We start from the raw sequence: 21,429 nt of genomic DNA on the forward strand, positions 1-21,429 counted from the left end.
GACAGCACCAAAAAAGAAAACTATAGACCAATATCTCTTATGGATATACATGTAAAAATCTTTAACAAAATATTGGCAAATAGATTATACAAAAAATTATACACAATGGCTAAATGGGATTTATTGCAGGGATGCAAAGCTGGTTCAATGGCCAAAAATCAACATACTCTACTATTGGAACACGCTAAAGAAGGAAAATTAAATGATCATATCATTTGGTGGGGAAAAGAGCATTTGACAAAAATTAATATCTATTCATGATAAACACAGTAAAAAAAAAAAAACTGAAATGGAGGTGAAATTTTTCAATTCCAAAAAGAACAGTTACAAAAAAATTACTGCTGATATGATGTATACATGATGATGAAAGACTAAACGCTTTCCCTGGAAGATCAGCAACAAATGTAATAATGTGCATTCTCAGCCCTCTACTTAACATGATATTGGAACTTCTAACAGTGCCATAAGGCAAGAAAAGAAAAGGCATACAGGTTAATCATATAGAAAGAAAATTGTCCTTACTTTTAGATGATGTGATGGTCTACATAGACCATTTGAAGAAATTACAAAAAACATTTAGAGCTAATAAGTTCAGCAAGTTCTCAGGATACAAAAAAAAAATACAAAAATCAGTAAATTCCTATATACTTGCAGTGAATAGTCTGATAGATGTGTATGATATCTCACCATGATCTTAATTTGCATTCCTTAAGGGTTAATGATGTGAACATCCTTTCACATACATATCTGCCATTTATGTATCTTTCCTGGTGAAATGTCTTTTTAGGTCTTTTGGCCATTTTTTAACATTTGTTTGTGTTGGGGGAAACTGGATAAAAGTGACCGTGGGATCTCTCTGTATTATTTCTTACAATGGCATGTGAATCTCCAATTATTTCAAAATACAAGGTTTAATTTAAAAATATGGATTGGATATATTCTAACTTTTCAAATTATGTTTGGCAATTTAAATAAACATGCAGTGTTATTTATGTTTATCTGTATGACTTTTTACAATAATACATAATAGTATATACGTTACTTTTGTTCGTGTTGATGCAGGTGATGAAGATGATACACAGTTGCTTTCCTTTTCCTACCATGTTGATACTGTCAAATGTGTTCTGAAAACACAGCTTGGGGGCTGTATGTAGGCATTGGCACTGTCCTTGGCTTGTGCTTACTGTCAAAGACACTACATCATGCATTCATCTAAAATAAACCATAGCTTTAGGATTACTCCTTGACTAAATGCACCTTTAATGAAAAAGGGGGATACCATCCATTTCACAAGTTTGGTCTCTACTTTCTTTGCTGGTGATTTTATGTAGGAATTACCTTCCTGTGCTGAAGTTCTAAAGCATAGTCATTGTTGATTCTACTTTACATTATATCATAAGTCATTTTTAAGTGATAAAACTATTGAAGGAAACTGGTTAATTTTATATGGTAATCATTAATGTGTTCACTACTATCGCACTGTTCTTCCATCCGGGCATAAGATCGGATTACTCTGCTCGTCCATCTTCCGGTTAGGAATGGCTATATAATTTGCTTTGGCCAATGAAATATGAGCAAAAGTGGTAAGTGTTGCTTCCTGGTAGAAGCCTTTAAAAACTTGTGGGTGATTCACCATGTTCCCATGTGCCTGATGAGAGATGGGGATGTTTGGATGGCAGGGGCTTTATTAGCAGGAACTCTAAGAGAGAGGGATGTAGAATAGAGTCTTTTATTGATGAACATGGGCACACAGCATTAGCAAGAAATAAACCTTTGTTCTTTTCAGTCTCTGAGATTTTAAAGTTGTTTGTTATGACTGCATAACCTAAACAATCATAACTAGTTAATATATTTTATATTTACATCAAGGATACAAAACTCTCTGCCATAGGACACTATACTATGATGTCAAATTGTAAACTCCAGTTAATGAATTGTTCATTGGTATATATCATCCTCCACTCTGATAACACCAAACACACACACACACACACACACACACACACACACACACACACAGAGTCAGATCAAGTCTTGCAGCTCTTCCTTTTGATATAAATTAGAGCAACAGTTTACTAATTATTCCATGAAATCAAACTTTTGGATGAAACTGAGCAAACAGAGAAATGACCTATCACAATCTTGATAGGGATACCAGAGTAACAGAAAATGTATGCACTGCCTTAAGCATTTCGAACAATTTCAAAGAAAGGAGTCGCGTACTTGTATGTGTGCTCTACGTATGAATTGTGATTCATGGTTGCTACTAACATTAATCATATCAGCTGCATATTACCCATCATTTTCAGGGAGAAATAACATTGGTTAAATTTTCAGACACTGTGCAAAGATCTTTATGTGCATTAGTAGACTTAACCAGTTAGTACTTCACTTTGCTAATAATACACCCCATGTGTCTTAGATTAGCATTATTTGGATAATATTCAAAACTATTAAATTTTTAATCATAACATTTACTATGAGCCATGTCAGAAGATCCTAATGTAAATCTTAACTGGGTCTTAAATTTTACCAAGACAATTCAACAGGTGTTTTTATGTCATACTTTATATCCTCTTTGCAGTGCATACTCTGGACAGACATTGGGGCTAGATGAAACAGGTGACTTAAAATGCTTAAGTTTGGGATGCCTGGGTAGCTCAGTGGGTTAAGCCTCTGCCTTTGGCTCGGGTCATGATCTCAGGGTGCTGGGATTGAACCCACCTAGTCAGGCTCTCTGCTCAGCAGGGAGCCTGTCCCACCCCACCCCCCGCCCCTGCCTGCCTCTCTGCCTACTTGTGATCTCTGTTTGTCAAATAAAATTTAAAAAAATAAAAATAGAAAATTCTTAAGTTTATTAATGGTCACAGAAATTCTAGCTGTTAAAAATATTTCCTTATTTGAAGATTCTTTTTTTTTTTTTTTAAGATTTTATTTATTTATTTGACAGAGAGAAATCACAAGTAAGCAGAGAGACAGGCAGAGAGAGAGGAGGAAGCAGGCTCCCTGCTGAGCAGAAAGCCCTATGTGGGGCTCTAACCCAGGACCTGGGATCATGACCTGAGCCCAAGGCAGTGGCTTAACCCACTGAGCCACCCAGGCACCCCCAAAATATTTCCCTATTTGAAATGCTGAAGTACATTTCCTTGATGCTAAAAATTTCAATAGTTTCAAAAGCTGCTCAAATGACTATTTTAATTTAAAAATATATAACATATCATAAGAAATTTCTTATAATTTAGTGGTCTCCAGTCTGTCTAGGAATTTATATATTTCTTCTTGCTTTATGTATATTTTGCCTATAAATTATGGGACAAAAAGCATTGCCAAAGGAAGTTCTATTTTTTTTTCCACTGACTTTTATTAAGAGAAAAGTAACCAAAAGATCAAATTAGGAGTGTTACTATTTTCAACGATGATGGGAATTTAACGCATTAGTAAAATTATGAACTAGGTACTACACATCCATAGTTAACAGTGTGGACTACAATATCAGAATACTTGAATTTAGGGTTTATCTCTACCTATGTGACAGCGGTCATGATTATTGCTCTCTTCATGCTTCAGTTCCTGTCCTATAGAATGGGGACATGGGTAATGCATGCAGACCTCTAGGCTCTCATGAAGAATACATAATTTAATTTATCTATAGCCCACAGAATACCCAGCACACAGTAACTATTCAATAAATTTAGTTACTATGCTTGCTTTAAATTGTTAATACATATATTCCCAGCATATCCATCACTTAATATCACCTCCCTTACTCTGGGGCCTCTTCTCTTCCCTTGGACACTTTAGAGAATCTTAGGGACTGCATGATGAATCAACGGCATTTCTAATTTGAGACATACTGCCACTTTAACAACACACACACACACACACACACACACACACAACTACTTTTTTAAAATTCAAAAGAAGTTGTTAAGGCAAAGAAAGACAATGATTATATTTCACTAAACTTAAATAACTTTCTGCAAGTAAGTTAATAACTAGATAAGGGTAGTATATGCTCTACATTTTTTAAGAGGTATTGATAGTTTTGTAAATCTCCCTGTGTCCCTAGGGGAATAATGAAGGTAAATAGTATGGCTCCTGATGAATAGAGACATGTAGCGATAACTAGAGTGAGACCAAGGTCTCTGACTCAGAAAATAATTCAGAAAAGACGTACGAATGCATTTAAGAAGACAATTGACTTAGTAAACACCTTCTCAGTTGTCATTCCTCCACAAATATGTGACTGCTTGGGCGTCGGGTTCTGACCTCTGTGCCTAGTACAGAATCCTTTATTACACATTTTTTTTTAAATTTTTTTTAAAGATTTTTTTTATTTATTTGACAGAGAGAGAGAGAGAGATCACAAGTAGGTGGAGAGGCAGGCAGAGAGAGAGAGAGAGGAGGAAGCAGGCTCCCCACTGAGCAGAGAGCCTGATACGGGGCTCGATCCCAGGACCCTGGGATCACGACCTGAGCTGAAGGCAGAGGCTTTAACCCACTGAGCCACCCAGGTGCCCCTTTATTACACATTTTTATAGAATTCTTTCTTTCAGAGAACTTATCTCAATTTGCAAATAAACATTTACTTGCATAATTGTTTTATTAAAGTCTGACCCCCTGTGTTGGCAGGGATCACTCATCTTTCTGCTCATTACTGATCCCCAGTTCCCCAACCAGCACCTGAAACGGAGAGGGCTCTCAAGAGGCAGAGACATTACAATTCTCCCAAAACTAGAGATGTGGCTCCTAAAAGGAAAAAGTCATGTCATATCTACCAGGTGAGTAAAAGTAGCAAGGGAATGCTTTCTCTCAAATAAGCAACAGAAGCTGAAAACTGGAACAGTTCTGACATATATGTATTATAGAAAGGACATATCCATGTATTTATAAAACATATGCCTTTCAATAAACAATCAACATTTCCTATAAATAGACTTGCAAAATTCAAATTCAATTTCAGTAACAAAAACACTGTGTCTGATGACATGTAACTATTTTGACCACAGCACTGCTCTGGAATCCCAAAATAAAGTTGAAGCCATAATTTGGGGGTACAGAGGAGGTTAACCACTGAAGAATGGGATACTTTTTTTTGTCATAGCCAAAGAACATGTGTCCATGTAGTTCAGTTGGATTCTAGTCTTCTCACTGATAATGTTGAATAATTGTGGGTTTGAAATATGTATACGGAATTTAATTAAACTGAGAGACAAGAATTAAGGAAATCTATGAATGTCAAAATAATGTGAAACTGGTTATGTGAAGGAGCAATTAAATTTACTTGAAGAAATAACAGATGAAGACTTAAGAGAGACATCCATCCAATTAAATGAATATTCTGAGCGTTCTATGATAAGCTCAAATGAAGAGTAATTCTCTAAATTTGTGAAGTTGGGAGTTCACCCCACTGAGACCCTTCTTTGCATTGTGGTTCATTTAAAGCAAGCGGAGATTTTAAAAGTATTTCAACTTAGCACTAATGAGAAATTTTGATTGCAGTCTTCATTGCTACACAACTTTGTACAAAGCACCTACAACTGGCTAAAAGGCACAGACACACACAAACACCCTCGAAATATAACCTGCTTTTAATCACTGACAGTTTAAAGAGAATTGCAAAATTCTTTTTTAAAATTGCTTAACCTCTAGCCAGAACGACTGGATTAAAGATGATTAAACTTGCTCAAAGATTCTAGTGTTCTGAGGAAAATGATGGCCATGTTTTGAGGAAAGACCAGCCTAATACCTTAGGAAGTTTAAAATTAAGTGCAAACTGTAGATCAATTCAGCCACCTGCTTTGTGGTAATTTACTTGGCTGGTAATTTTAACTGCTGAAAATCTTAACTTCACTGATAAATAGTACTTGAGTTTTTAACTGTTGTAGGAAACTTGGTTAATTCTAACCAAAGTACTCAAAGGATATTAAATATTAGAAAACTTTAATTATGTCCAGCCCTTAGCACATAGTTAAGACGTTCATGTTGGTAGAGAAATGTGGCCAACATATGAAATATAGAAGAACTGTAGGCACAGTGGGGTGTCATATAGATATATAAACACATGAGTTACTAAAACGCGAACCGAGAGCCCAATTGGACTCTAACATTTAATAATTGTACGACTTCGAGTTAAGTTATTTCAGCTCTCTGGGTCTGGATTTCCTCAACTGTAAAAGGTGGACAATATGAACTACCCCTCAGGTTGCGGTAAGAAGTGAGTGAGTGAAGGCACACAACACTGTGCCTGGTACATACGGAGAGCTGCTTTCCTCTAAAGTTTCTACCTTTGGAATAAACAAAATAAGTATATTTTTTGTAAATGAAACGTAACTATTCATACTTCAACAATATGGGTTACTGTTATGTTGAAAAGGAAACACAAACACATTAATACTCAGTGATCCTAACAGAAAACAGGAAAACTTGAACGTCCATATTAACTCCAAAGACCATTTTTTAGAGCAAGAATGACCCTGAGGGCGGTAAGCTTCTCTGCAAGTGTGCCTCCGGCGTTTCTCCCCCAAGTTCCACACTTGTCTTCTCAAAGTCGTACCCCAAGCCTGCCAACGAGGAAAGTTTTACTACCTACCGAGTCCCGGGAACGGTCCCACCGAGCCCAGCACCGCCGTCCGGCCATCCCTCCTCTCTCCTTGGCTCTGGTCTTTTGACAGACGCCACTCTACCTCCCACTCCAGGCACCACAACGAACCTCCCGTCCGCCCTCTGTCCAGCGGAGAACTCCGAGATGGGCAACAGGCTATAAAGGCTGCGGCCCCTCGCCGCCCCCCGCCCCCCGCGCGCCCACGTCCGCCGCCCGCCGCCCCCAGCGCCGCGCGCCCACTCCCCTCAGCACCCGCCCGGGCGCCGCAGTGCATTCCAACACGCGCAGACGCCGCGGGCTGGAAGGGACCCGTCGCCGCCTTGCCGGTCAGTACCCCCCAGACTGCTCCCCCACGTGAGCGCCATCCCTAATGGAGGTGGCCACGCCACCTCCCAACGGCTCAGCCCGCGGGGACGCCCGGGAGCGCAGCACTGACAACAAAAACAACTCGACCCGCGCCGCCACGGAGCCGGCTGCCATCGCCGAGCCCGGGAGCGGCGCCGCGGCGACAGCGGGGGCTGCGGCATTGCCGGGCCGCCGCGGGAGGCCGAGATTTACCTGCGCGGCCCCCGCGCCCCCGGGCCGGCCATCCTGCAGCAGCCGCTACCGCCGCCCCGCGGGCCCGAGGCGCCGCCCGCCGCCGGGGGAGGCGCCGCGCCGCAGTCCTGGCTGCGGCGCTCGGCACATGCTTGGCGCTGGCGGCGGCCGGCGCCCGCGCACAGGTGGGAACCCCGCGAGTGGGCGTTGGGGCGATTCCCTTCCCCAGCCGGCGCTCGCCGCCCGCTTCCACTCTTGACTTTGCCGGTGCGCGGCGCCTGCCCTTGCTCCGGCAGCCGATCCGCCTGTGCCCGCGCCCCGGCGCCGTGGGCGGCTGCGGTCCCTGCGCAGCTGGGGCGGCGCGTCATGTGCATCTGCCGCCTCGCGGCTCGCTCCGCGGCACCCGGCGGCCCGGGGGGCACCGCGCGGCGGCCGGGCCCGCGCCCACTCCCCGCCCGGCGCCCGGACCCCCTCCACTCCCGCGCCCTCCCCCATCCCGGAGCTGTCAAGGAGGAAAACGCCTTGCACACACCTTGGAATGGACGGGCGCCTCAGTCACCGACTCGCCAAACTCTTAGAAGGTGTCCATTGGTCTGTAGGGAGGTTTGGGCATGGAGCAGGAGCCGCTTTCTTATTATTTAATAATGTTGGAAGTGCCGGGTCCGCTGCCAGAGTTGTGGGTCATGTGGGCACAGCAGAGGCTGGCTGCTGCCAGTACCAGGGTTTCCTGAGGATCCTGAAACTATGATCTCATCCTCCTCATCCGCCTCCCCCGCCCCTCTCTCCGCGGGCGCGCACGCACAGCACACACACATACACACACATGCACACACACGCATACACACACGGCATGCACTATCCTCCTTCCTGGACCGAAATATTCCTCTGGGGAAATACAGTGTTCGTGCTCTTCATTGAAAAAAAAAAAAAAATCCTCCTTGGATAGAGATTTTTCTCTTTCAAAGCTTGATTTATGTGCTTTGTTTATTGCTACAGTTTTCCCTCACACGTGCAAGGGATCCGAACAGAGCCTCAGAATTAAAATTAAAGATAATCATCTTCTTATGTTGACCCAGATTTTGGTCAGAACCCAAGAACTCAGACAGTACAATTTCAATTTAAAATAAAAATAATATGCCAGGCTTGACTATGGAATAGTAATAACACCTGAGAGGTATGCAGTGGGTTTCCTTCCCAAGCTGCAAACATTTCCCAAACATTACCTCATTTATTTGCTGAACATCTTTGCAGAGGAGGTGGATGAGAAGGGAAATAGTATTGTCACCTCAGGTAGAGAAGCATGAAGCCTAAGTCAGATAACATGACTTATCCAAGTACACGTAAGTCAGTTTCTCACTATAAATATTAATTGCACAGCTACTAACTGGTTCCTTATTCACTCTTACCAATTCTTGGAAACTTAGATTACTGAACATAATCAAGATATCCTTGATTACTTTTAAGTTACCAACTATCTAGCAAATTAATTAATTGATTTTTCTACGTGGATATGTCTTTATATAATTTTCCTCTCGTTATTTGTATTTATCTTCTGTATTTGTATTATGGGGGGTATGTGTATTTGGTTGTATGTGTGTGTATCTGTGTGAGATCCTATTCATTTGCAGGGTTTAAAACCCTTAGATAGTATGAAGCAACTGCTGGGCAATTTTTGAGGGGTAAGTCACCAGTTTCATAGTGATTTGTTATACTTCACTCAAACTCTTTTTAAGTGCCTGGTGTATGCAAAGAGTTGTGCTGTTTGCAAGGCTATAGAGAAGTTCGAGATATGGAACCTGACGCCCATTAATTTACATCTAGTTGTTTAGACAAGATATATATACTGAATTATTTACAGATGCAACGCTTTATTATTTTTGGTGTTATTTGGTGAATTATCACAAAGAAAGTACAAGAGATAGTCCTTTTCTTTTTGCCTACTTAATTTCCGCTCCACATTTAAATGATTTCATTTGTCTCTGTGCCGGTATTTCAGTCAGCCTTTGATGCCCACGGTATCTAAATGGCCAAGGTTATACCGTAACTTTGCCCTTCTCTATGTGCACACCCTACATAAACACTAAATGGGGATTTTTTTTTTTTTTAATATTGTAAGAGTCCTCACAGAGGACACTCTTGGGTAGCTTTTGTTCAGGTCTATATAAGAAAATGCAGCAGCTAACCAGCCTTCTAATGCTCCCAAGAGAAATGATGTGAGAGAGAGAGAGAGGGAAGATGGGACAAGGAGAGGCAGAAGACTAAGCAGTGGAGGTGGGTGGGGAGGGGAGAAAAAAGAAAATTAAGACATTACAAGAAGGAGAGAAGAGGAGGGGGAAAAAAGAAGAAAAAGAGGATCAACTTTCAAATGAATGCCAAAATTTTCCAAATTTTGCTGCATGGATATCAAATTTAGGAACTGATAGACTTTCTTATTATTATCAGACATTATCTTTTGATAAGCTTATAGGAATTTAATGGCAGAGACACCAGGTGTCAGTCCTCTAGAGGCTGCCCTGAGTGTTCTCAGTTTTAAAAATTGAGTGGATTTTTAAAGTGGATTTTTTTTAAAGATTTTATTATTTATTTGACAGAGAGAGAGATCACAAGTAGGCAGAGAGGCAGGCAGAGAGAGCGGGGGGGAAGCAGACTCCCCACCAACCGGAGAGCCGGATGTGGGGCTCGATCCCAGGACCCCGGGACCATGACCTGATCCGAAGGCAGAGGATTTAACCCACTGAGCCACCCAGGCACCCCAAAGTGGATTTTTTTAAAAAATGGATTCAAGGATAAGATCCACTAGAAGAAATAAACAGACTGATCAATATAATGTAATAAGAAAACTGACAATGGGATCAAATAGCATAGTATATATAACATCTTTAAGAAGAAATTAACACTGCAGTTCAGTGAGCTAAATGGAAAACCAAAGGCACAGGTATATTAAAGTGGGCAATTAACTATACTTACAATATTTAAAGCACAATAATAGTAGTAACAATACCTCCTATTTTTAAAGTCCTTCAGATTTTTCAAAAAGCTTTTCATACAGTCTTTATTGACCAAAACAATAATTCGAGGGAGGCACTTTTGTAGGCTTTATTTTAAGGGGAGGTAAGGACTCCCCCTCATCTTCTGCCCATCGAATGGAGGCCTGCTGGAAATTTTCACTCATTGTTTTGGAAGTATCATTTATATATTTGTTTTTCATTAAATATTTTATTTATTTATTTGAGAGAGAGACAGAGAAAGAAAGAGCATGAGAGGGGAGAAGGTCAGAGGGAGTAGCAGACTCCCCGTGGAGCTGGAGCCCAATGTGGGACTCGATCCCGGGACTCCGGTATCATGACCTGAGCCGAAGGCAGTTGCTTAACCAACTGAGCCACCCAGGTGCCCCAATATCATTTATATTTTCTGATCAGTCAACCCTCAAGATGTTGCTCAGTGTACCGCCTCCAACCCTTCCCATAAACAATCCCACCAGACGGTGCCTGGGCATAGATAGCAGCATTGATGTGTAATCCAGGATTTTACACAGGTGCTTGGAGTTAAACTAGAAGCTTTAGCATGTAACAGACTCTAATGGATTTGCAGTATCTCTGGGAGATTTCTGCCCAAGAGGTGGAGGCCTAAATTGAATAGCAATATATCAAGAGCACTTTCCTTTTGATCTTCACACTCATGGCAGGATTTGTTTTAATTAGAGATATATTTAGGTTTGATGATTATAACATGTGTTTCAGAAATGCATTACAACTTCAGTGGCTCCACAATCACTAGCAGTTTGTGCCAGAGAACCCTCATTTAGGGAACAATACTTTTAATATGGCTGTGCGCATGCATTTGTGCTTCATGCTAATTTAGGCTCTTGACCAAGGGAAACAGATATCTGATATTTACTATTTTGCCCTTAAGATGTCTTGATTTTTTAAATAGATTGTAGTTAAAATGAGAATGGCTATAGGTAAAATCACAACGTTTTGTGAGTTCGCAACGTTTTGGTAAAACTGTGTGTGTGTATGTGTGTTATAGACATAGTAATATATAGCGTGTGCCTGTGTTCTAGGTCAAATCAGAATGATTAGCTGGTAATAGTTTGGGGGCATGATGAATTAATAGTTTTGGAGTATTTAAAGGACTTGAATGACAAGAGTATAAAAGAAGATGGGTTCAAAATAATTGAAACAAAGACACTGCGGTTTTACCAATTAGGAACTCTTATACCCCTGGGTGTGGGCTGAAACGGATGTAGACTATAGGATGAGTTGGGGGTTTGAAGAGCACAGAATATCCATAAATGATGCACCCTCTAAGAAACTGATTAGCTTTCAAAGATGGAAACTACATTAGCAGTATAATACAGGTCAAGAAGATGGATCAAGTGAGCAACGACTATTGATGGTTAGGGTTTTTTCTGTGTATTGTTTTTTGGTTTTTTTGGTGTGAGAGCTACCAAATTTTGAGGCAAAGGTGGACCCTGGGCAGAATTATGAAGTAGGTGAATTGCGATCCTGTCCATCCTTTTATTCAATGTCCTCCCTCTTCCTATAGAAGCTCTGCCTTCTCTCTGGTTCACAAAGATAGTCAGAAGCCTTTGTTGTTCTCTGACTTTGCAAGATCCTCCCATTATGGAGCTCACCAGCCTCCAACAGAACATCATCCTCTGACCTCCACTGAAACATGTATATTGTGTCCTAAGCATTCATGAAAAATCGAGGGGGTGGAAGTATGTATATTAATACACTCCAAGGATGTTCATTCAGTCTCCTTATGCGTCACTTCAAGATGCATATTTATATAGTTAAAGTTAGTATCCATCTGCCTGAGAAGAAATCCTGCATTGAGGCACGGTCCTGTCAGCTGTCAGGGAGTGATTGCAAATCTGGGAAAGCAGAGGTCTTCTTCATCTCATCCCGCCTCTGCTCCCCCCTCCCCCTTACCTCCCTTGGCTATACTAAAGCCCTCTGCCCACGGAGCTGTGCCCACGGTAGTGCTCAGCCACACGGTGTCCTCTCTTGATCTAACGTCCTCAGGGGAAGTGCTGTTTGCAGTCTCCACGTGCTCCTCACTGAAGGGAAGACCACGGCCTAAAGAACAGGTGTAAGTGGCCAAGTGTATTTTTCTTCCCTTTAGAATGAACAAAGCTGTTGCCATTTGAAACAGCTGTGATTCCACTTTGTAATGGCAATTCATTAAATACGTATTAATGGTGGTTCACGTCTCTCAACGGCACCACCCCAGTGTGCCCTTTACTCTTGGGGGAGTTTCTTTTCTCAGTGGACCATAAACAAAACACAGATGTTTTAGATGGAACTTAAGTGTACTGTCCCAGTGGAGGCAGTGGAAAAAAGCCAGCAGGTGAGCATAGCTTTCGGAAGGTGCTTCTGGTCTACTCACTTTGCTGCTACATTGTTTTTACCCTTTGAAGCTGAATCTTTTTGTTTTGCCCAAGAATACAAAATATCTTGATACATGTCACCAAGAATAATATTGAATAAATCAGAACATCAATAGCAAATAAATTTTGTCAATGTGGATGATCAATCCAAATAATTAAGGACAAAAAACTGCCGTTTACCGAAGATGACTTGTATGAATAGCTATCCACATTATCTTAGGGAAATGTCACATTTTTCCTGGGTGATTTCTAAATAAAACCATGTTTTTAATAACACCCAAAAAACCTGTTAGAGAGTGAAAAGCTTAGTCAAAACAATTTTATGTGAAATCAGTTTGCCTAACTTAATTATTTCCCACTAAAACGACTCTTTACATATATCATTTAGACACAGCCCAAATCTCCTGTAGACTGTCAGGAACCGTGTTAACAAGCACATGTTTTAATTTAAAAGTTAATCCCTACAGTAAATACCATATAGTTTATTTGCTGCTGCAAAGCCTTGTCTTTTATGAAAAACTAAATGAAAAAAAAAAAGGGGTTGGGGGATGAAAGTAAACTGACCCAACTGTAATCCTTAAAAATGTATAACAAATATTTGGGTGGATCCATAATTAAGGTTTATTATTGGCTATGTTTTGAGATAGTTCAAAGTGCATTCCAGGAAGTGATAATATATACTACAATATGCAAATTTTCTTTGTTAATTATCTTATCTTTTATTTGTATCACAAATACCACGGCTGATTCTCCTGTTCTTTCTCCTTCTTTGTCCCTGAACTGCATCACCGGATCAGTCTGAACATCCTACATGGCTTCGATGCTTTTTCCATTTACATATTGGCCTTACTTTCCTCTTTTTTATGTCAATCAGCTAGATTGAAAGGAATAGGAATGGAGGGCGTTTTACATGTTTTATTGTAACCAGGAGCCTTATTTTGTACCCAGTTCCTGATCTATCTTCAGCATTGTCTTTGCTGTCCAGTGGACATACATGAAAATTTCCTGATTTTGAAATTGTCCGTTTTTTTATTTGCACGTATCTCATAAAGCATTTTAAGATTATCAAGGGCAAGGGCCATGATAAAAACATCCTTTTCTCCTCCCTCTCTAGAGAATCCAAGCGTGTTTATTTCATATAGGAGGTACCTGGAAAATAAGACGAAGATGATGGTGAGGAAAATTCTAGTTTATTTCTGGTATTATGCTGCATGTAGAAATAATTCTTGTAGACTTGTAAACACCTCTGACAAAGCATTTTTTTGTACATTTTATATGAATAAGCTGTAGTGGCTCCTCTGTGTGGCTTGCTTCTGCTATTGGGATACAGACAACTTTTTCTTTGTGTGTTTAAAACAAACCAAAAAAAAAAAAAAATTGGGAATGACAGAATTATATACATGTAAAGACACTCATTTAAATCTTAATCAATACCAGTACAGTATATTTCTCTTTGTTACAATATTTCTTCAATTTAACTCGACTTGTCTATATCTGTGTCATAAATATTTAGAAGAGATAGCATTTAAAACCTATTTTGGGGGCACCTGGGCAGCTCATTTGGTCAGTTAGGCATCTGCCTTTGGCTCAGGTCATGATCCTGGAATTCCAGGATGGAGCCCCCATGTCATGCTCCTTGCTCAGCAGGGCATCTGGCTCTCACTCTCCTTCTGCCCTCCCCCTGCTCCTTCTCTCTCTCTCTCTCTCAATCACTCTCTCTCACACTCACTCACTCTCAAATAAATAAAAATCTTGAAAAAAACCCATACTTTGTAGTTTATATGAAAGGAAAAAGTGGATATTTTAAGATCTTCTGTTTTTGGTTTCAAAGAAAATAGGAACAACTTATTTTATAAAAGTGAATACTTTCAGGATTGTATGTAGTGCATAAGTGAAGTGTTCTCTTCCATGAGCTCTTTGTCTTTTTGTTACTGTCATCAAGGTGCATTCCCCTACTCAGTGTTACCCATCCTTCCTGACATCATATAAAAGACTTCATCTTGGAAACTCTATCCTGAAGCCATTCACATAATATCTTGTGTTTTTACTAGTCATTTCTGGTATATTACACATTAGGATTGCCCACTCCTTCATCAGGATTGTGAACGCCTTATCATATGCATCTCTTGTACAGGTCGCAGCTTCTTATACTTATTCAAAAAATACTGGCTGATTGCTTTGTTATTAACTGAAAATAAGTTACTGTTTTGACGAGTTGTTGTTCCAAATATGAAAGAGTAATGTCTTCTCTTTCTATTTATTATTAATCTTTGTGCATTTCCAAATCTTTAAATATATGTTCCCAGTACAGCATTAATTTTTTATAATAATTATTCAGTTTGATAATAGAAGTCTTTCTCCTATGTTTATAAATAAATAAATAACAAATCAAAATCAGTTTGTTGTTTAGTTGCAAAGAATAATCTCTACCTATATGGTATCTTAAGTTTCTACCTTAACCAAGTAGGATTACTGTAGTATTATTTATTTAGGGTCATATAATTTTATTTCTTACTCTAAGAAACTACAAGAAATGAATATGGAGATATTTAAGTATAGAAGATTTTCTTTCTTTGGTATTTTTTTCAGTGTTGTAAATTTTTGATAACTTAAAAATTAAAGTGAATTCATTTCTTAAAAATGAATGTTTGGGGCACCTGGGTGGCTCAGTCATTAAGCATCTACCTTTGGCTCAGGTCATGATCCCAGTGTCCTGAGATCGAGCCCTGCATTGGGCTCCCTGCTAGGTGAGAAGCCTGCTTCTCTCTCTCCCATTCCCTCTGCTTTTGCTCCCTCTCTTGCTGTGTGTCTCTACCAAATAAATAAAATCTTAAAAAAAAATTAATGTTCATCATGCTGCAGAATGGCTTATATTTGTTCAAAGAAAACAAATATTTCAACAGCTAGAAATATTAATAGCCTAGTATATATTAAACACACTTAATGATAGATTAGATCAAAGGGCTACAACCTATAATCAATAGTTTTTAGGAAATTCAAATTTATTACCTCAGTTTTATTTCTAAAATTAAAAAAAAACCTCAATTATAATTTTATTCAGATCCCGACCAGTAAACTAGATACAATAGCCGTTACCCAATGCTATATCCCCCTCATCTGATGTTGAAGTCACTGCTGGTCCTTTCTCAGGTCAGCCAGGATGCTTCTTACCAGGCAGTGACAAAGGACTAGCTTCTTCTCTTAGCTTTTATTTGCACTACCCCTGAAGCCCCCTTAACCTGGGAAGCCATCCTGAGACAAGACAATCAGGGGCAGCAATCCTCAGTCCAGCCAGCACAGGATCCCCAGTAGGCAAGCTATGTGTGGGCTTTTTTTTTTTTTTTTTTTGACAGAGATCACAAGTAGGCAGAGAGGCAGGCAGAAGGGAGAGGGGTAAGCAGGCCCCCCGCTGAGCAGAGAGCCCAATGTGGGGCTCGATCCCAGGACCCTGGACACATGACCCGAGCTGAAGGCAGAAGCTTTAACCCACTGAGCCACCCCAGGTGCCCCTATGTGTGGGCTTTTAACATCAGCAACAGGGGCACGAAAAGAGTTGGACATTTATTTTCAAGCTTCAAAGTAGTAATCATGAAAAATAAATTAAAACTTTGCTGGCTTTAGCACTCTTATTTTATGATTTCTACAGGGTTCTATAACTGTCTTTCCAACATACATAATAGTACCCATTACCCAGCTGTAGTAACTATTAACCCATAACCAAACTGTTCCACATAGGCATTCATCTCCCCACCCAGATTATTTTGAAGCACATTCTAGATATTATCATATATATTCATCCATATATATTTCAGTCCATGATTATGTGATTTTAATTTGGAATTACATGACAGAGGTAAGATAAGGCTGAATACCATGATATTTTCTGTGTCTAGGGGCTTTACAAATCTTAACTTGGCTGTCATTGCACATGTACATACTTAAACTCAGTGTGACTATTTTTAAAATAGACATTACACACACACATACATACACACACAATTACAAGATCAAGCGTTCATACACAGAGTGAGTAACTTAAAAACTCTCTATCCCTGGAGGCTCCTTGTCCATTCTCAAGAGACTGCTCTCCTTCTCACCTCAGTGTTTGCTTCTGTGTTTTCCAAATCAGTCTTGCCTTTGCAAGCCTATGCTTCTCTGTGTGGTCCAGATTAATTTCTTCCCCCAAGATCCTGACCGGCTTTTTTTTTCTTCCTTCCTTCCTTCCTTCCTTCCTTCCTTCCTTCCTTCCTTTTTCTTTCTTTCTTTCTTTCTTTCTTTCTTTCTTTCTTTCTTTCTTTCTTTCTTTCTTTTTCTTTTTCTTTCTTTCTTCCTTTTTGTTTTATCCTTTCATATTCTCTTTCAGTCCTCTCGCTCAATCATTAGTCTCTCTCTCTCTGATGATGTAGATAGATGTGTACACCCTTGAACCCACCCATGAGGATCCAGACATGGCACCAAAGATAGTCCCCTTGCTCCTCTCTAATAGATATTCTCCTGCCTCTTCCACCCAGAGACGATCATTCTTTCGATATCTATCACTGTATTTTCAATTTGTCTGTTCTAGAACTTGATATGAATGAATCACAGAGTACATACGTTTTTGTGTTTCTCTTTTAGCTCAGCATCATGTCCGTGAGATTCATTAGAACCAGTGTCATTGTGTATATTAAGAGGGGGTTCTAGTCCATTGTGTAAATATATCACAATTTGCTTATCCATTCCCCTGCTAATTGACATCCGGGTTGTTTACAGTGTTTGATACTTATGAATAAAGCTACCATGAATATTTTTGCATGAGCATTTTCAGGAGTGTTTGTTTTTATCTCTTGAGTAAATACACCTGATTGGTTTTAGTTGGGGGATCTATATTTTCATTTCTCTCTGGTGAATACTTGGTACGTCTTATAGAGGTTATCCACTTTATTTACTCATTCAAAAAATCGGCTTTTGGTTTTATTCACTGTCCCTTTTGGGGTTATTTTGTTTTCTTTTTTTTATTGATTTCACTCTCTATTCCTTCTTTGTGCTTATTCAAGGTTTAGTTTACTCTTTTAGTTTCTTGAGACAGAAATTGAGATTATTGATTTGAGACCCTTCTTCTTTCCTTATATTAGATTTTAATGTGATAATATTCTCTTTGAGCCCCTGCTTTAGCAGAATCTCATGTAGTTCGATGTCCAGCTTTTCATTTATAGTCAGTTAATTTTTTTCCTTAATATTCCCAGTGTTGTCTTTTTTGGTCCATCATAGAAGTATGATTTTAGTGTCTGTAATGGGTGTTTCTAGACACTGTTCTATTGTCGGTTTCTCATTTAATCCCATTGTGGGCAGAAAACATACTTGGAATGATTTCAATCCTGTTAAATTTATTGAGATTTATTTTATGGTACAGAATATGATCTACCCTAATAAATAATCTGTGTTCACTTGAAAATAATTCATTTTCTTCTGTTATTGACCAATGTGGTCTTTAAATTACATGTAAGGCAAATATGTTGATAATATTTTGAGTCTTCTCTATCCTGATTTTCTATCTATCTGTTCCGTCAAAAAAAAATTTTTTTTTCAGAGCGGCAGGCAGAGGGAGAGGGAAAAGCAGGCTCTCCACTGAGCAGGGAGCCTGATGTGGGGCTCAGGCCCAGTACCCTGGGATCATGACTTGAGCCAAAGGCAGATCTTAACCGACTGATCCACCCAGGCACCCCGTTCTGTTAATTCTTAAGAGAGGGGCTACTGATACCTCCAGCTATAATAGTGGTTGTTAGTTATCTATTGTTGCATGGCAAATTACCCCCATTTAGTGGCTTAAAATGACAACACATACTTACTATCTCTGAGTTTCTGGTTGCCTTCAGGATTTTCTCTGAATCTTTGGTTTTCAACAGTTTGCCTAGGATACACTGATGGGTGTTTTTCTTCATGTCTTTCCTGTTTTTGGTTTTCTGAGAATTTGGAGACTGTAAACTTATATATATATATATTGTGAAATTTGGAGAATGGTCAACCATAATGTATTCATATTATTTCTTCCCCATTCTTGTACTCTTCTCCTTCTTAACTTTAATTACATGCAACATTACACCTTTTGATATTGTCCCACAGGACCCTGAGACTTTGTCACTTTTGCAACCTTTTCCTCAGATTGGATCATTTATATTCATATACATTTCAGTTCACTTTCTCATTCCTCTGTCATCTCCATTCTGCTATTAAACCTATCTTCAGCATTTTTATTTCACATATTGTATTTCTTTAAGTTTGAGGATTTAACTCCAGTTCTTTTTGTTTCTTACTACTTTGCTGAGAAAACCTACCTTTTGTTCACTGTGAGAATATTTTCCTTACGTCATTGAGCATGGTTGGAATAGCTGCTTCACAATTGTTGTCCGCTGATCCCAATGCCTGGGTCATTTGGGGGTTGGTGTCTATGTCTTTTCTCTTGAGAATGAGTCATTGTATTCTTTGTCCTCTGAGTCTGAAAGAATTCTAGAGTATATCTGGACACTGTGAATGTGTTTGTGAAGAACATATTTTCTTTTAAATCCTTCCAAAGAGTGTTGATTTTTTTCATTTGTTTGAGTTGGCAATAAACTTGGGACCCAAACCCCGCAAACTTCGTCTCTCTTTGCAGCAGCGCAAATGTCGGCTCATGTCATCCATGCTTAGTTGACTTCTGTGGTCTGCCTCACACGGGTGTGGTTCAGGGTTCTGCTGCATAATTGAATACAGTTTGACTGCAGATTTGGGGGTCTTTTTCTCTGCCTCCCTCCTTTCGGGGGCTTATTCCCTCATTTTCCAGAAGGCATGGCTTCCTTGAAGTTGGTTGTCTGTTTCTTTGAGTCAGAAAGTCTGCTGATTTTCTATGAGAATTTTGTCTACTCTGTGTAGCACCTCCTGAAGCATTCTTTCAGGCTAAGCTATACAAAAAAGGTAGTCTCTTGTGTTATGCCTCTATACAGGTATTGGGTGCCTCTAATATCCACCTGCTTTTTCGTACCTCATGGTACCTCCAGCTAAGTTGTTTCTTAATACAGACAGTCCTTGCATGTACAGTAACATGAGAACCAAAACCGGATACAAAATGCTTTCAGTTATAGTCCTAAGAGACTTCTCAGGAGCACAATCAGATAAACAGTATCATCAGATAAGGTCTTGATGTGTGTTTAAGATCTAAGATAGGCACTCTGGTTATTGAAATAACAAGATCATCTTATTTCTACTATTACAGAGTATTTTCTTATTAATATATAACTGAAGGGGTGCCTGGGTGGCTCAGTGGGTTAAGCCTTTGCCTTCAGCTCAGGTCATGATCTCAGGGTCCTGGGATTGAGCCCCGCATTGGGCTCTCTACTCAGCAGGGAGCCTGCTTCCTCCCTCTCTCTCTGCCAGCCTCTCTGCCTACTTGTGATCTCTCTCCCTGTGTCAAGTAAATAAATAAAATCTTTTTTTTAAAAAAAGTGTATAACTGGAGAGATGAGAAAGGCCTGGAAGTATTAATCATTTATAATAAAGCAAACTTTTAGATATGTAAGTTTTAATAAGTTACTTCAAAATCTGTGTTTTTAGAGTTGTGACGGATGACAATAACACCAAATTGACACGATTAGGGAGCTGATCTCAAGTTTAACATTTTAGAGACCCTGGTTCTTCATATAAAATATCCAGTGTAGTAGTTAGCATGTAGTAGATGCATAAGAAATGTATATTTATTTGCTTATCTTTTGCCTCACTCTTTTCTTCCACAGAGCAAATAAAACAAGTATCCTTTTCAATCCGTTCAGTTTACTAGTTTCCAAACATTGCTGCAAGCCTATATTTAAAAAAAAAAAAACTTAACGAAGCTTAGGCAAGACGTAGTCATTTGTGTATGACTTAAAGCCATTTCTACAGCAAAACCGTAAAAGAACAGAACACTTCTTGCAAAATGAATAAGAACATGTGTATCTTCTGTACAGCTCTCTAGATTCACTTTGTTTTTGCCCTGGTGAACGAAGCAGCAGATAAGGAAGGACCTCCATTCAGATTTTAAACTAAAAGTCTCTGGGGTCTCGTTGGCTAGAGTAGAGCAAGTTCCCATAAATGGTCTATGCTACTCTTATATGAAGTCTAATTCAGGCTATTTCCTTCATGGAGAATCTCTTCAGGGTCACATATCTTTTACTAAGTGCCTGCCATTAGGGCAAGTGACATCATAAAATTTGCTTAACTGTAGACAAGTAAGACAGGGGTGGGATCTCCACAGATGGATGGTATGAATCTGCTCAGTCTCTGGGTGTGGATCCAGTAGGGTCATCTATCAGTGCTTCTTGCACTTGAATGTGCATAGGAATCACCTGGGGATCTTGTTAAAACATGGATTCTGATTCCATAGTTTTGGAGTGGAGTCCGAGATTCTGCGTTTCTAACAAGATCCCAGTTGGTGCCTTCACTGTTCATCTGAGGGCCACACTTTGACCTGTGAGATTATACCCCTGACGTGCCATGTCGACTGAAATTGGGTTTAGAATATTTGCTTTTATTCTCTCCCTTTTAAGATTGTGATTACTGCAACCACAAAATGCTTTAAAGCTTCTCGGATAAAGAGACTTGGAATAAAGTGAATTTCTCTCAATGTCAGACACAACGTCCCATGATTTTAGATTTTCTTGGCAATTGTTCTTTTTGGTGTATTTCTTAGTATACCTGACATGTTCCATAATAGGATTTTTTTATTTGTTGTCTTGAGACTTGTTGTTTACATACAATAAAATGTACTAACTAAAAGGGAACTTCGCTATCATTTCAGTTTCTTGCTTCACGAATGAGCAAACTGAGGCTAGATTAATTATGTGACTTCACTACTTATATTTTTGAACCTTTTTAACATGCAAAATAATGAGCATTTTGATTTGGA

At 39.5% G+C, this 21,429-nt stretch overlaps 1 protein-coding gene across 2 annotated transcripts in view; it reads right to left on the reverse strand.

The window, feature by feature from the left end:
* The window catches only part of DTNA (dystrobrevin alpha), a 369,466-nt gene extending 361,591 nt beyond the window's left edge, over window positions 1–7,875 (reverse strand). The window contains exon 1 of one of the 2 annotated variants that reach the window (XM_047696397.1): window positions 7,674–7,875. The gene's annotated coding sequence lies outside the window, so the exon portion shown is untranslated. Of the gene's footprint in view, window positions 1–7,162; window positions 7,186–7,673 lie in introns of those variants that run through there. The other variant, XM_047696399.1, reaches the window with a different exon arrangement.
* Window positions 7,876–21,429: the final 13,554 nt, after the last annotated feature.

The sequence above is a fragment of the Lutra lutra genome, chromosome 12, assembly GCF_902655055.1.
Source record: "Lutra lutra chromosome 12, mLutLut1.2, whole genome shotgun sequence".
Lineage (NCBI taxonomy): Eukaryota > Metazoa > Chordata > Mammalia > Carnivora > Mustelidae > Lutra > Lutra lutra.